Here is a 15,018-nt window from a genome sequence, read left to right on the forward strand (position 1 = left end):
TTATTTTTATTTTTTAATTAATAAATTTATTTATTTATTTATGTTACAGATGTTTCTCCTTTTTCCCCCATTGACACCCTCCTCCTCCTCCCTCCCCGCCCTGTCCCCAGCTTTGTTGTTCATGTCCATTGGTTATGCATACATGCATGTAAATTCTGTGGTTTATCTCTCCCCCCACTCCCTCTTCTGGGGATTGTTAGTCTGTACCCTACTTCCACCTCTCTGGGACTACCCTGTTCTTCAGACTGTTATTTTATTTTATTTTATTTTTTTAATTTTATTTTTTTATCCTCACCCGAGGACATTTTTCCATTTTTTTTTGTTCAGGTAGAGGGGGGGGGGGGGAGAGAGAGGAACAGAGAGAGAGAGAGAAACATCGATGTGAAAGGAACATATCGAGTGGCTGCCACCCGCACAACCAACCATGGCCGGGGAGAAACTGCAACCGAGGTACGCGCCCTTAGCGGGAACCGAACCCAGGTCTCTCAGGACCGCAGGCCGATGCTTTAACCGCTGAGCCAAACCGGCCAGGGCCAGACTGTTATTTTTAAATCAAGTAACACGTATAATCAGTGTTGCTTCAAACAGGCTATTGCCCCATTGTGAATATTATCAATGACCAATAAACAGTTGTTTGGGAGTGAAATATTTTCATTGCCATAGATTTAACTGACAATGATTGAGCACAATACGGGGGTTCCTTTTTATAACTGAGTCACAGTGCTGGGGAGGTTGTTGTGAGCTGACCCTGGCTAAGAAGGCACAGGTGCTGGGTTGGAGAGAATGGGTTAGGAGTGACCCCATCACCCTCTCTCCTCGGCTTTTCAACCCAACCAGGTGGTGCCTTCCTTGTCTTTATCAGAACTTGTGTCTCTACCTGTTATGTTTTGGGTTCTTAGAAATAAAAGATGAAGATTCATTCATGTTTAGAAGAGCCTGTTTCAAGAGGATGTGCTTAATACCCCAGAATACGATGATAATCACCTGTTCTCTGTAAACCTATTAGATAATTTTGGTAAATGTGAAAGTTGCCTTCCTCCTGCTATTTAGTATCATATTTTGCATTTAATAATGTCTTGCATTTAATGTCTTTCGGGACTAGCTTTCCAGCTAACTAATGCCTTTGCAAACCAATGTAACCTCTTAACATGAAACATAGGTAATAGTAGTTTGCAGGAAATGAGCTGTTGGATCCCTAGAGCATGGTTAGAAAGTCTACACTAGTTTTCACAAACTATTGTTTTACAGCAGTTATACAGTTTTTTTCACAAGTATCAAAATGTTCTTCATGGAAAGCACAGGTCAACTTAAAGTCAGAGGCTTTGGTTCTTGGAATACTATGAAGTTGTAAAAAATACTCAAAGTATTTAAAAAAATACTGTAATCATTTGTGTTCATATATGGAGTCACGCTATTTTGGTTTTAGACATGAAATGTTAATAATTATCACATCTCTGTGAGAAATCTAACTGGCAAACTATTACTTATTAAGTTTCTGTTTTTATTTTCTTTCATAAAGACCCCAGATTATCAACAAAAAAAGAATTAGTCAACTACATGGCAGTTTTGCAATGTGAAAAGTTGTGGACTGAAGGTATAATCCCTACCATATTTCCCGTTCTGAGAGATGTCTCAGAAACCAAGACAAAACCCAGGCCTATAAAAACCAAGTGGCTTGCCTGCTCTTGAACAGGTAATCAGAAGTACAGCTAAGGCCAGCACAGGGGGGTCCTGACTGTAGGACATCATTTACTTCACAACCACTATTTTTGTTTAATTGTTGAAAGTATTACATATGTCCTTTCCTTTTTCCCCCATTGACTCCCTCCTCCCCACTCCCACCCTCACAACCACTCTTTATGACAGATAAAGATAAAAATATTTTTTTAAAGCCAAAATTGCCTTTATGTATCTTGGCTTTGTGTTTCACATTCTGATGACTAACAGATCAAATTTCACTGAACAAGAAATTAGGGAATGTCCTAAATCTGACACTCATGTTTTATATACCAAAAGGTTTACTCCCTCCCTCCCTCCTTTTCTCCCTTTCTTCTTTGGTTATTTTTCTTTTTGAGCAGAGATTTAATGCTTAACTGAAGTAGAGTTAGTTGTTATGGTAATTTCCCCCCAAAGCAAGATAGAATAATTCATACCATCATATTTTTATCTGTGTCTCTGTCTGAAGTATTTATTAAGGTCCCCTTTTCACACGATGTATTGTGATCTACAAAGCTGTTAATTTCATGGGGATCAAGTGATTGAAACTTCTCAATGATAGGTGAGGAAACTGTGACCCAAACTCTGCTTTTGCAAAATGGGAAAAATTTAATAAAATAAGAAACAAAATAAATATATTTAGATTTCTTCTCTTATTTTCATTCAAGGAGATGACTACATTTACTGAGACGATAAATTAAAAAGGAAAAAGAAGTGATAGACTATGATGAAATGGTCACTGTGTCAGAAATTAGGGTGTGGGAAGTGAATGGATGGAGATAGGGACAAAATTTGAACACTGAGAATGTAATACCTTTATCCATTTTAGATGTTCTCCCTCCTATTATTGTGAATTTTTATAACAAGAAGTGAGAACATAAAGATACACACACACACACACACACACACACACACACACACACCATGATAGAGCTCACACCTTTTAATTCCTCTATGTAGGTGATTTTCTGAATTTTGACTTACTGCTATAGCAGCAAGTTCTCAATATCCTTTTTCTGTTGTAAAATGAATCTATAGTTTTCCTTTCTGATGAATTACTTAGTGCTAGCCTTTTAAACTTATTTTAAATAAGTTTATTGTTTAATTCTGCTCATTTTTATTGCTTATATGGAAATAATGAGTAAACGATAGAGTAGATGTTATATAATGAAATGAGCAAAGCTTTCTTTTCAAGTTTCTTGACATAGTTTCTGGTTCAGTAATAATGGTTAAGAGTGACTTAATGATCTGTTTGTTCGTAGTCTACCCCGACACCAAGGTTTCTGTCACATGTTTGTTTTGTAAGACTAAAAAGGGCATTCTGTACTCATGGGCAATGAGTCTGTTAATAAATTTAAAGCATCTTCCTTCATACACTGCACATGATGGGAGTTCAGCAGTTATAGAAGTTTCCAATACAGCTATCTGACATTTGTAACACTTTGAAATATCTTCTATTTATGTTCTTCTTCATCATATGACAGTGATATCATCTTGAGAAGCAGAGAGAGAGCAAACATTAGCATTTCCTATTTACATCTAGAAAAATTATGGATAAACAAAGCTTAAGAGGCTCCCCCGTGACAGTGGAATAGAGCCTTTCTAACAGGTTGACTCTGTACTTTTTTGAGAGTGACAAAGGCCACTGTAAATAATGGGACAATATGTATCAAGTTAGACTGTCCTAGTGAAACTAAGACCTGTTGTCACTTTACTGAATCCATAACTGATTCTCACATATTTCTATTTCTCTATGGTTCTTGGACCTCACCTGTGTTGTATATGCAAATATATGCAAATACATTTAATGTTTATAGGAGAGGAATAGCTAGGTTTCAAACCTGGAAACTTCACGTATTAGCTGTGAGTTTTTGGGCACACCTCAAGCACCTTAACTCCTCTCTGCTTCAGTTTCTTTCTCAGTGAAATAGGGATGATGATGATGATGATGATAATAATAATAATAATAATACTTATATTACGGGAATGTCATATGAATTGAATGAGTAAAATTCTTGAAACAGTAGTGTCTAGCACTTAGTAGGCACTGTATGTATTTGATAAATAAAAACAAGAACATTGACCTTGGTAACTACTTTATTATTTATTTATTTGTTTGTTAATCCTCACCTGAAGATATTTTTTTTCCATGGATTTTTAGAGAGAGTGTGTGGAGGAGAGAAAGAGAGAGAGAAACATCAATGTGAAAGTGACCTATCGATTGGTTGCCTCCTGCACACGCCCCATCTGGGGGCCACGGATTGAATCTGCAACCTAAGCATGTGCCCTTGACTGGGAACCAAACCCATGACCCTTTGGTGTTCAAGCCAATGCTCTAACCACTGGCCAGGGAGGTAACTACTTTTTCTAATAGAAAAACGTAGAAGCTATTTAGCTAAGAGCATTTGTTTTATTTCTGGAGAACAATTCTGAATCAATTCTTGGAATATTGTCTATTTTGTACTTTGAAAATCTGTACCTAGAATTACTAATGTCTGTACTAACGCAGTTGGGTGACACAGTCTGATTATTGTTTTAGTATGTAGCATTATTAACATATGTGTGGTAAGACAGCAGTAACGAGCTAATTCTCTTCTTGGAGCCTTTTGAAATTTTGATGAAATGTAACTTCATAATAATCTACAATTTTATGAATTCTACTAATAGAATTCTATTAATTCTATTATGTTTTAATGGTAGACCTTTATGTCTTTATGATCTATGCTCTGTTACACTTGTGATTACTCACTTTCATCATTTTAACGCAAGATATCTGTTTTTTCTTTTGGAACAGATAACCTTGGCTTATCCCCACATTGACTCTCCTCTTTCTGAAAATTAAAAATGAGATTAAAAAGTACAGTCTAAGATGGGAAACATGAAGAAAGGCATGTCTCCTGCAGTTTGTATTGTGGTAATTTGGCCCTGAGAAAAATGACCCTCACCTCTGGCCCCACTGGTACACCTAGGGCTTGTTTTGTATTCAGGATTGGACGCCTCATTCCCTTTTAGCCCTTCTGCCTTGCACCTTTTTGGTGTGGCCACCTGTGCCTAAGGTCATCGCTAATTTGTTGTCCAGCACACTGAGATGTTCATTATCTACTTTATTTGGTACGTGAATGATTCTAAATCTAACGTTTTCCTGTGCTTCAGAGTTTTGCTTTACTCTCCATTATGTGGCTAAAATGTCACGCGGTTCTGTTTTTCTAATTTGATCTTTTTTCTATCTCCTGCCATAAACTGTCACCCTTCTTAATATGTCTCCAGCCTTCCCAGTGATAACAGTGCCACAGCTAGGGGAGGTAAAGGAGCAGGAAATCCTAGGGAACTGGGCAAAGTACCAGAAGAAAGAACCACATATGTAATACATTTTCTTTAACACTTTTAAACAAAGTAAAATTTCCAGTCCTAACTGCTGTAATTTGTACATATAATAAAGTTATACATATTGTTTTCTAATAATTTAATAGTTAAACATTACTTTTAAAATGTGTCAATTATTTTTTTTTAACTTTATTGTTGAAAGTATTACAAATGTCCCCTCTCTTTTTTCCCCCATTGCCCTCCTCCACTCGGTTCTCACCCCACCCCAGGCCTTCACCACCCTATTGTCAGTGTCCATGGGCAGTGCGTGTGTGCATGTGAATTCTTTGGTTAATCTCTTCTTCCCCCTCCTCCCCCTTCCCTCTGAGATTTGTCAGTCAGTTCCATGCTATTTTTATGTTCTCTCATTTGATACATTACAATACTTGTGAAACAGATATTATATTTGTCCTCATCTTACAGATGAGGAAACTGAAGTGTGAGGGAATTCACATAAGTCATTTAATACAGTCAAAAAATAAAAAAATTGATACTATTAATAATAAAGAAGAAAATAAAAATCACCCGTAATTCATTTTATTACCCACTGTTAACATTTTAGTGCATTTTTTATTATTTTGTTTTTTTATACATATATGGATGTTTGCATAAGCTTATTTAAATGCATAATTTCACATAATTAAAAGCATTTCTGTATTCTGCTTTTTAAAATTATCATTATGTTATAATGTCACTTAAAAATCTTTGCAAACCATTATTTAAATTCCATTGCACAGCTATAAAATTTGTTAGATAATTCTCCTATTATTGAACATTTACTTTTTAAACATTTCAATAATTAAAAATAACATCATGATGAATGGCTTTGTATGTGAATAGTTTCTATTTACCTAGTTATTACATTTTAATAGATATGAAAGTTTTTAAAGCATAGGATGGTATCCTCACCCACTGGCATCTCTTGATTTTCACAGTAGCCTTGGCCAAGATTTGTGGTTTATTCTGCAGCCATTCAACAGTGAACAATCTACTTGCAAAGGGAGTGAGTTTATGACTTTGGCTTCATCAACATTTTTGTGTTCACACAGGGTCAGACAAGCAGACTTAGAAGAAATAAGAAAAGAAAAAAAAGTAGAGTTTAGGTAGTAGAAATTTTAGGGGTGGAAAAATATATATGTGTTGGGACAAAGTGAGAGAGTGTGCTTTGTGTAAAATTTATCAACATCCTAGACCTGTTTGATCTAGGCATTTTTAGGTAGCATTAATACATTACTTCACAATATACAATAAAAGCCATAGGAAACAATCATATTAGATAATTTCACTGAATTTCTTAGTTTATAATGGCTAATAAGTTGGTTAGCAGCGAAAGAACAAATGGGCTGGGGGAGATAGAGAATGATAACAATAGCTAAACTTTATTGAACTCTGTGTTCCAGGCGCTATTCTAGTTCTGTAATGTCTGCAATATAAATTGTGTTCCACAACCACCCAATCAGGTAGGTATTTTCCTCATTTTATTCATGTGGAAACCAAGGTTAAGTAAATTGTTCAGAGTCAGGTGGGCTGACTCCATAGTCCAATCACTCAACTACTGTTTTATAATGTCTCCAATGTACACCTATACTCTACTGATTTGTGCTCCAAAGGGAATATACAGATATACTTAATAGGAAGTGAAGAAGTAGGCTCCCAGCCTGAGTGGTGTTGAGTAGAGGAGGTGATGTACTTGTTTTATCTTGCCATGTCTCCTGTGCCTGGAATGGATAATGAACCAATGAATGGTATTTGCACCTCAGTCTTAACTAGGATATATCCAGTTCAACACACATCTTATTAAGCGTCTACTCTGGGTTGGGCTCTGGGAAGACAAAGAGGAACAAGACATAACCCTGAACCCAAGAACCTCATAGTCTAAAAGGAAAATGGACATGAAAAATATGATTATATTACATTGTGGTATGACAAAAAAGGATGTATAAGACACCGAAGAAGAGGGAAACCTTCAGAGAGGAGCTGACATTTGAATTGTGATGAATCAAGTTTGCCAGGGAGACAAGGTTGAGGGGGCCGCCTAACAATGCTTCTAGCTATGGAAGGTGAAGCTCACCAGTTGTTTGTTTTTAACTTAATTTAGAAAGAGTACAGTGCTATATTTGGAGTTAGTCTCACCTCAGTTCTTATCAACTAGGTGATGTTAGACAAATTACTTAATTTCTCAGAGCTGTGGCATCTGAACTTGGAAAATTAGGGGAAAATTATGCTTATCCCAGTTTGAAGATTAAAGATACAGATAGGTTTTTAGTACAGAGCCTGTCATTGTTGATGCCCAGCAAATAGTAATTGTTCACACCCTGATTATATAACAAAAAAGAACATAAAAAGTGTCTTAGCACAAAGACTTTCTTACCTCAGAGTGGAAAAAGCCTTGCAAGTTCTACCAAACTAAGTGAGGAATAATAAAGATAAAGGACTATCCTTCAGGAGTTCAAATTCCATGTATGGCGGCTAAACTGAGACTGCTAAGAATAAAAGGCCTTAAAAAGACTCAGGAGGATTCTTGTGACAACAAATGACTGTTACAACGGAATATTTGGATGTGTTAAGTGTAAATTACTCAGAAGCATATGGATTAAATTTCCTTTTAGCAATGCACAGACTTAAACGTTAAGGGGAAAGAGACGTGAGAACAGGCCCTCCTGGGTTAGGAACTCTGATGTTTGCCCCAGGAGGGTTTTCGGTAGACTCACGGAGAAACGGCTGAGAAATGCTCCCTGGGGAAGGGAGGGAGGAAAAGGGGCAGAGAAAGAATACCATACCCTTGGCCCAACTTTGTTGAAGTTCAAATTATTACAAATCAATGTGGACTCAGCTCCAAAGGTTTAAGACACATTTAATTTTAAAAATTAGTTTCTTTTTTACTCCCCACCCCAGTTTTATTGAGAAATAATCGACACACATCATAGTATGATTTTAAGTCACACAGCATGATGGTTTGATTTACATATATTGTGAAATGATTACTACAATAGGTTTGGCTAGCATCCATCTTCTAATATAGATACAATAAAAAGAAAAGAAATAAAAAGCTTTTAAAGTTATATTAAAAGATTAGGTAACAGTTATTGGCCCAGGAAATGGGGGATTATCTTTTCTTCATGTGAGTGATAAAATTCAGAAGAACTCTTCCTGTTAAAAAAGATAATTAGCTGGAAAACCAAACTTCTTTTGCAGTAAAAATGGATTTGAAAAGAAATCATGGTGCCCTGGCCAGTTTGGTTCAGCGGTTAGAGCGTCGACCTGCGGTCCCGAGAGGCCCGGGTTCGGTTCCCGCTAAGGGCGCGTACCTCGGTTGCAGTTTGTCCCCGGCCCTGGTTGGTCGTGCGGGTGGCAGCCACTCGATGTGTCCCTTTCACATCGATGTTTCTCTCTCTCTCTCTCTGTTCCTGTCTCTCCCTCCCACTCTACCAGAACAAAAAAGGAAAAATGTCCTCGGGTAAGGATTAAAAAAAAAAAAAAAAGAAAAGAAATCATGGTCACTTCCAGTCACGATGGTGGTGTAGATAAACATGGTCCTTGCCTCCACCTTCCACAATCACATCAAAATTACAACTAAACTACAGAACAGCCATCATTCAGAACTGCCTGAAATTGAGCTGAATGGATGTCCTACAACTATGAAATCAAAGAAGAAGCCACATCGAGACTGGTAGGAGGGACAGAAGCGCAGAAGGGCTGGTCCCACACCCACATGTGGTAGATGAAAATCAGGAGAGAGATCTCGGCTGTGAAGGTCCTCCCTGAGGAGCAAGGGGTCCCCAGCTCACAACAGGCCCTCCAGCTCAGGGTTTCAGTGCCAGGAAGAGAAGTCCTCACAACTTCTGTCCGTAAATACCAGCAGGAATTGAGGCTGAGAGAGGCTGAGGCTCTCGAGTCCCAGGCAGCTCCTCTTAAAGGGCCCTCACATGGCCTTAGCACACAGACTTACTTGGACTTACTCCCTCCAGGCTCCAGCACTGGGGAGGAAATTTGAAAGGCACCAGAGACATATGGAGAAGAATTGAGTTCTTTGGCATCAGAGGGAAAACTGGAGGGGCAGTTTCTCTCAGACAGACGTGCTGGTGGAGGCCATTGTTCCTTTGGTGAACTTCCCAACAGAGCTAGCAGACAGGCACCATATCTGGGACTCCAGCAACCTGGCTCACACTGTTTGTCCCACCCTGTGATTCCCTGAGGCCCTGCCCCACCCAACTGATTCCAGTGGCTTTATGTGAATGGCTTATCTTGGCTCGTATTTCAGATTTTTCTAAAATCTCTCAAACAAGCAGCATTTGGCCTCAGCAAACCCTATACCTTTTCTAAGTGGCCCCAGGCCCAACACTAGCATCAACTAGTCTTGATTCAAGCTTGGTCTCACGTGGGCACCTCCAAGCCCAAATCAAGAAGCAGCCATCTGCAGATCGTTCTGTAGCTTATACCTGGTGGCCCCAGGTAGAATACAAGCAGTGTTTGAGCTTGGCCTCCTCCTCCTAGGAAGCCCCAGAGCCAGCACACCCAGTGGACAGCTTCAGAGAACATCAAAGCACCACAACCCAACCACCTCCACAAGCGACACACGCAAGGGGTGGACTCAGTGGGTACCAGAGCCCTGCTGAAGTAAGTCTTATTTTGTGTGGTGGGCTCCTACACACCTGATCCTCCAAGGTGGTCAGAGGTCAGTGATCAGTGGGAACTGCCAGTCCTTGCAGCTAATCAGCCTGGGCAAATCCCTCCCAGTGACATGCCAATAGCAGTCAACACTCAATTACAACAGAATGGTTTATAGTCCACATGAGGGGTGGGGTACACCTTGAGTGCCCAGCTGGGGAGATCAGAGAAGCTGAACCACTGGCCCCTATAGGACACCTACTATCTACCAAACTTAGGGGATGTAGCAACTCTACCTAGTACATAGAAACAAACACAGTGAGGTAGCCAAAATGAGGAGACAAAGAAACATGTCCCAAATGAAAAAAACAGAGCAAAACTCCAGGAAAAAAGCCAACCAAAATGGAGATAAGCAATGTAACAAATTCAGAGTTATAAACACTGGTTATAAGGATGCCCAAGGAACTTAGTGAGGACCTCAACAGCATAATAAAAGATCAGTCAGAAATGAAGGATGCACTAACTGAAATAAGGAATAATTTACAGGGTATCAGTAGTAGAGTAGGTAAAGCCGAGAATCAAACCATTGATTTTGACTATAAGGAAGCAAAAAACACCCAATCAGAACAGCAAAAAGAAAAAGAATCCAAAAAATGAGGATAGTGTAAGGAGCCTCTGGGACTTCAGGTGTACCAACATTCGCATAATGGGGGTGCTAGAAGGAGAAGAGAGAGAGCAAGAAACTGAAAGTCTATGTAAAAAAAATAATGAAAGAAAACTTCCCTAACTTGGTGAAGAAAACAGATGTACAAGTCTAGGAAGCACAGAGAAACAAGATGAATCCAAAGAAGCCCACATGAATTTAATGCCAAAGGTTAAAGACAAAGAATATTAAAAGCAGCAAGAGAAAAGCAGTTGGTTACCTACAAGGGAGCTCTAATAAGACTGTCAGCCAATTTCTCAAAAGAAACTTTGCAGACCAGAAGGGAATGGCAAGAAATATTCAAGGTGATGAAAAGCAGAGACCTACAACCAAGATTACTCTGTCCTGCAAAGCTGTAATTTAGAATTGATGGACATATAAAGAGCTTCCTAGACAAAAAAAATAGCTAAAGGGTTTCATCACCACCAAACCAGTATTATATGAAAGGTTCAGGGTCTTTTTGAAGAAGAAAAAGATAAAAAAAAATATGAACTATAAAATGACAATAAATACACATCCATCACAAGTGAATCTGCAAACCAAATGAACAAGCAGAATAGAAACAGACTCACAGATAGAGAACTTGTAGATGATTTCCAGATGGGAGTGGGTTTGGGGGATGGGTGGAAGAGGTGAAGGGATTAAGAAGTACAAATTGGTTGTTAGTCTGATGAACCTCAGAGGGAAGGGGCAGGGTGCAGGAAGAGATAAACCAAAGAATTTATATGCATATATGCATAATCAGTGGACAAAACAACAGTGCTGTGAAGGTGGGGGTGGGGGAGAGTGGGAGGAGTGGGTCAATGAGAGAAAAAGGGGAAACATCTGTAATACTTTCAACAATAAAGATAGTTTTTTTAAAAATCATGTTTACATTTCTCATTTTATAGACAAGAGACTTGAGGCCCAGGGAGGTGAAATGATCTGCCTAACAGTCCCCAGTGAGTTTAGGACAGAACTTGGAATAGAAATTTAGGTCATCTAAGGAATTTCACACTCAAAGAAATTACTTAACTTGGTCAAGGCCATTCCTTGAGTATAGTGGTCACGGACAGGATTTCAGTAAATGTCTTTTTTGAATCTAAAGGCCACATACTTTCTATGACTCTGTGCTGTTGCTTTAAAATGAATTCGCATTGTCTTATTACAAAGGTAGTTCATGTTAAATTATGAGAGTATAGAAGGATATGAAATGAATGCTAAGAGTTCCCCTCCCTCTCAACAATCCTATATCCTACCCTACCCCCAAATCCCTGTATTTCCATTACGCAAGGGCAAGTACTGTGAATATTTTTTGGTATTTGCTTCCAGAAATTTATGTGTGTGTGTGTTTGAAAAAAATTTTTTATTTAAAAAAAAGCTCAAATTTACAAAAAAAAAAGTTGCAAGAATTATAGAAAATATCTTTCATCCCAATTCACCACTGTTGATATTTTGTCCTATTTGCTTTATCATTTGTTCTCTATAGCTATGTCTATTCATTCATCCATTGATACTATTTTTTTCCTGAACCCATCAAAAGTAAACTGCAAACACTGTGGCCTTTTAATTTCTCTCTTAGACTATTTGGGCTGTTGTAAGAAAATAACATAGATTGGTGACTTATAAACAACATAAATTTATTTCTCACATTCCTGGGGGCTGGGAAATCCAAGGTCAAAGTACAGGCAGATTCTGTGTCTGGTGAGAATCTGCTGCTTGGTCCTTAAATGGTTATCTTTTTTTCTCACTGTGTCCTCATGTGGTAGAAGGGGTGAGGATGCTCTCTAGGATCTTTTCAAACAAAGGCACTAATCCCATTCGTGAGAGCTCCACCCTGATGATCTAATCATCTCCCAAAGGTCTCATTTCCAAATACCATCACATTGAACATTAGGATTTAAAACATGAATTTGGTGGAGACATAATCATTTTAATCTATAGCAATCCCTAAATATTTTAGCGTGTATTTCCTGTGATTAAGGATATTCATAAGCACCATACAATTATCAACTTCTTTATAACTTCAATAATTTTGTCACTGATACAAAACTTTTATAAGATTGGTCCAACAGTGTACTTTATAGTATTTTTCCCCCTTTAGTACCAGGTCTAGTTTCAGATCATGTATTGCACTTGGTTGTTTTTTGTTGTTGTTAATCCTCACCAGAGAACATTTTTCCATAGAGTTTTGCAGAGAGTAGAAGGGAAAGAGGAGGGGGTGAGAGAGAGAGAGAGAGAGAGAGAGAGAGAGAGAGAGAGAGAGAGAGAGGAAGAGGAAGAGAAATATCAACATGAGAGAGACACATCAATCAGTTGTCTCCCCACACGACCCTGACGGGCTGGGGATCAAACCTGCAACCCAGGTACATGCCCTTGACTGGAAATCAAACCTTAGACCCTTCAGTCTGTGGGCCAGTGCTCCAACCTCAGAGCCAAACTGGCCAAGGATGAACTTGGTGGTTATATCTCATTAGTCCCAGTTGATCTGGACAATTTTTCAGCGGTTCTTTATTATTTATAACACTGGCGGTTCTTTATTATTTATATTATTTAAAGTCTATTTAAATTTAATAGACTTTCTCATTTTGGGTTTGTCTGATATTTCTTTATGCGTTCTTGGGTGGAATACATACTATGTAAGTGATATGTTTTTCTGGGATATCACAACTAGAGGCATATGTATTCATATGTGCCTCATTTGTGATGCTAATTTTGAACACCAGGTCAAGGTGTTTTTCATTGCTACCTTTTTTATTCATGCCCTTTCTGCCATATATTTTTACTGAATATCAGAGTTATTTCAATTCAACAATATTTATTGAGGACCTATGTGCCATACACTGATCTAGACCCAGATAATATAGCAGTGATTAAAGCAGACCAAATTTCTACTCTCATGGAGCTTATATTTTATCATGGACAGATATATTTTTATTAATTAATTTATTTGTTATATTGGACAGATATTTTGTATTTTGATATGTAAAGTTAATTCATGTTTCAAAAACTAGATACTAGTATTTTACTTTGTTGTGTTTATATGCCGTAGTTTATTTAACCAGTCACTATTGATACCATTTATCTTGTTTCCACTTTTTTTTTTTTTTGCTGCTATTAATAACCATGTTGCAATAAGCACCGTGCAATGCGGTATATTCATCTAGATTCACGTGTGTGTGTGTGTGTGTGTGTGTGTGTGTGTGTGTGTGTATGTGTGGACTTTTGTATATGTGTATATGTGTGGATGTTAGTATGTGTGTATGAGTGAATGTATATGTGTGCATGTACAAAATTATATATCTGTAGCATAATTCCCTAGAAGAGAAATATATGGTTCAAACAAATTTGGCTTTTACATTTTGATAGATGCTACTATTTCCCCCAAATTCTTGTTCTCAGTATAGCACTTAGATCTCCCCATTTTCACCAAACTGGACACTATCAAATATTTTCATCTTTTCCCTACTAATAGGTTTCATCTTAGCTGGATGGTAATGAAGAGTCCAATTGCTCCTAGTCTGGTGTGTAGACTGCCTGTTTCTTGCAGTGCAGTCAGTCTTGTCCTCCGAGAGACCTGCCTCTGGTGAACAGAGACTCATCACAGCGTGGCTGCTTCAAAAAATTGCGTATTTTTTATTTATTTTTTATTTTTTTATTAATTTATTTATTTTTGTTACAGATGTTTCTCCTTTTTCCCCCCACTGATTTCCCCCTCCCCGACCCTCCCCACCCTGTCCCCAGCGTTGTTGTCCATATCCATTGTTCATGCATACATGCATATAAGTTCCGTGGTTTATCTCTCCCCCACCACCCCCTCTTCTGGGGATGGTTAGTCTGTACCCCACTTCTATATCTCTGGGACTATCCCTTTCCTCAGACTGTTATGTTCATTATATTCCACAAATAAGTGAGATCATATGATACTTGTCTTTCTCTGTTTGGCTTGTTTTGCTTAGGATAATACTTTCCAGGTCACTCCATGTTGTCTCAAAGGATAAGAAATCTTTCTTAGAGCTGCATAGTACTCCATTGTGTATATGTACCACAGCTTTTTTATCTATTCATCTACTGATGGACACTTGGGCTGTTTCCAGATCTTCGCTATTGTAGATAGTACTGCTACAAACATGGGGGTACATATATTCTTTCTGATTGGTGTTTCAGGCGCACTAGGGTATATTCCTAGAAGTGGGATCACTGGGTCAAATGGAAGGTCAGTTTTTAATTTTTTGAGGTAACACTATATTGTTTTCCATAGTGGCTGCACCAGTCTGCATTCCCACCAGCAGTGTACTAGAGTCCCCTTTTCTCCACACCCTCGCCAACACTTGTTGTTTGATAATTTGTTGATGGTGGCCATTCTGACAGGTGTGAGGTGATACCTCATTGTTGTTTTAATTTGCATCTCTCTGATGATTAGTGATGTTGAGCATTTCTTCATATGTCTCTTAGACATATTTGTATGTCCTGCTTTGAGAGGTGTCTATTTAGTTCCTCTGCCCATTTTTTAATTGGGTTCTTTGTCTTCCTGTTGTGGAGTTGTATGAGCACTCTATATATATTGGAAATTAACCCCTCATCTGATATATCATTGGCAATTATGCTCTGCCATACAGTGGGTAGCCTTTCTGTTTTGATGATTGTAT

General features: G+C 38.2%; 1 protein-coding gene across 23 annotated transcripts in view; it reads left to right on the plus strand.

The window, feature by feature from the left end:
• SLC25A21 (solute carrier family 25 member 21) overlaps positions 1-15,018 on the plus strand; it is a 463,129-nt gene that overhangs the window by 17,989 nt on the left and 430,122 nt on the right. For 20 of the 23 annotated variants that reach the window (XR_004958936.1, XR_004958935.1, XR_004958941.1 and 17 more), the window contains exons 4-7: positions 1,520-1,693; positions 4,511-4,827; positions 6,015-6,082; positions 6,480-6,539. The gene's annotated coding sequence lies outside the window, so the exon portion shown is untranslated. Of the gene's footprint in view, positions 1-1,519; positions 1,694-4,510; positions 4,828-6,014; positions 6,083-6,479; positions 6,540-9,573; positions 9,617-12,653; positions 12,665-15,018 lie in introns of those variants that run through there. The other 3 variants (XR_004958952.1, XR_004958953.1, XR_004958954.1) reach the window with 3 other exon arrangements.

This window comes from Molossus molossus, unplaced genomic scaffold (assembly GCF_014108415.1).
Source record: "Molossus molossus isolate mMolMol1 unplaced genomic scaffold, mMolMol1.p scaffold_m16_p_1, whole genome shotgun sequence".
In the NCBI taxonomy this organism is placed as follows: Eukaryota; Metazoa; Chordata; class Mammalia; order Chiroptera; family Molossidae; genus Molossus; species Molossus molossus.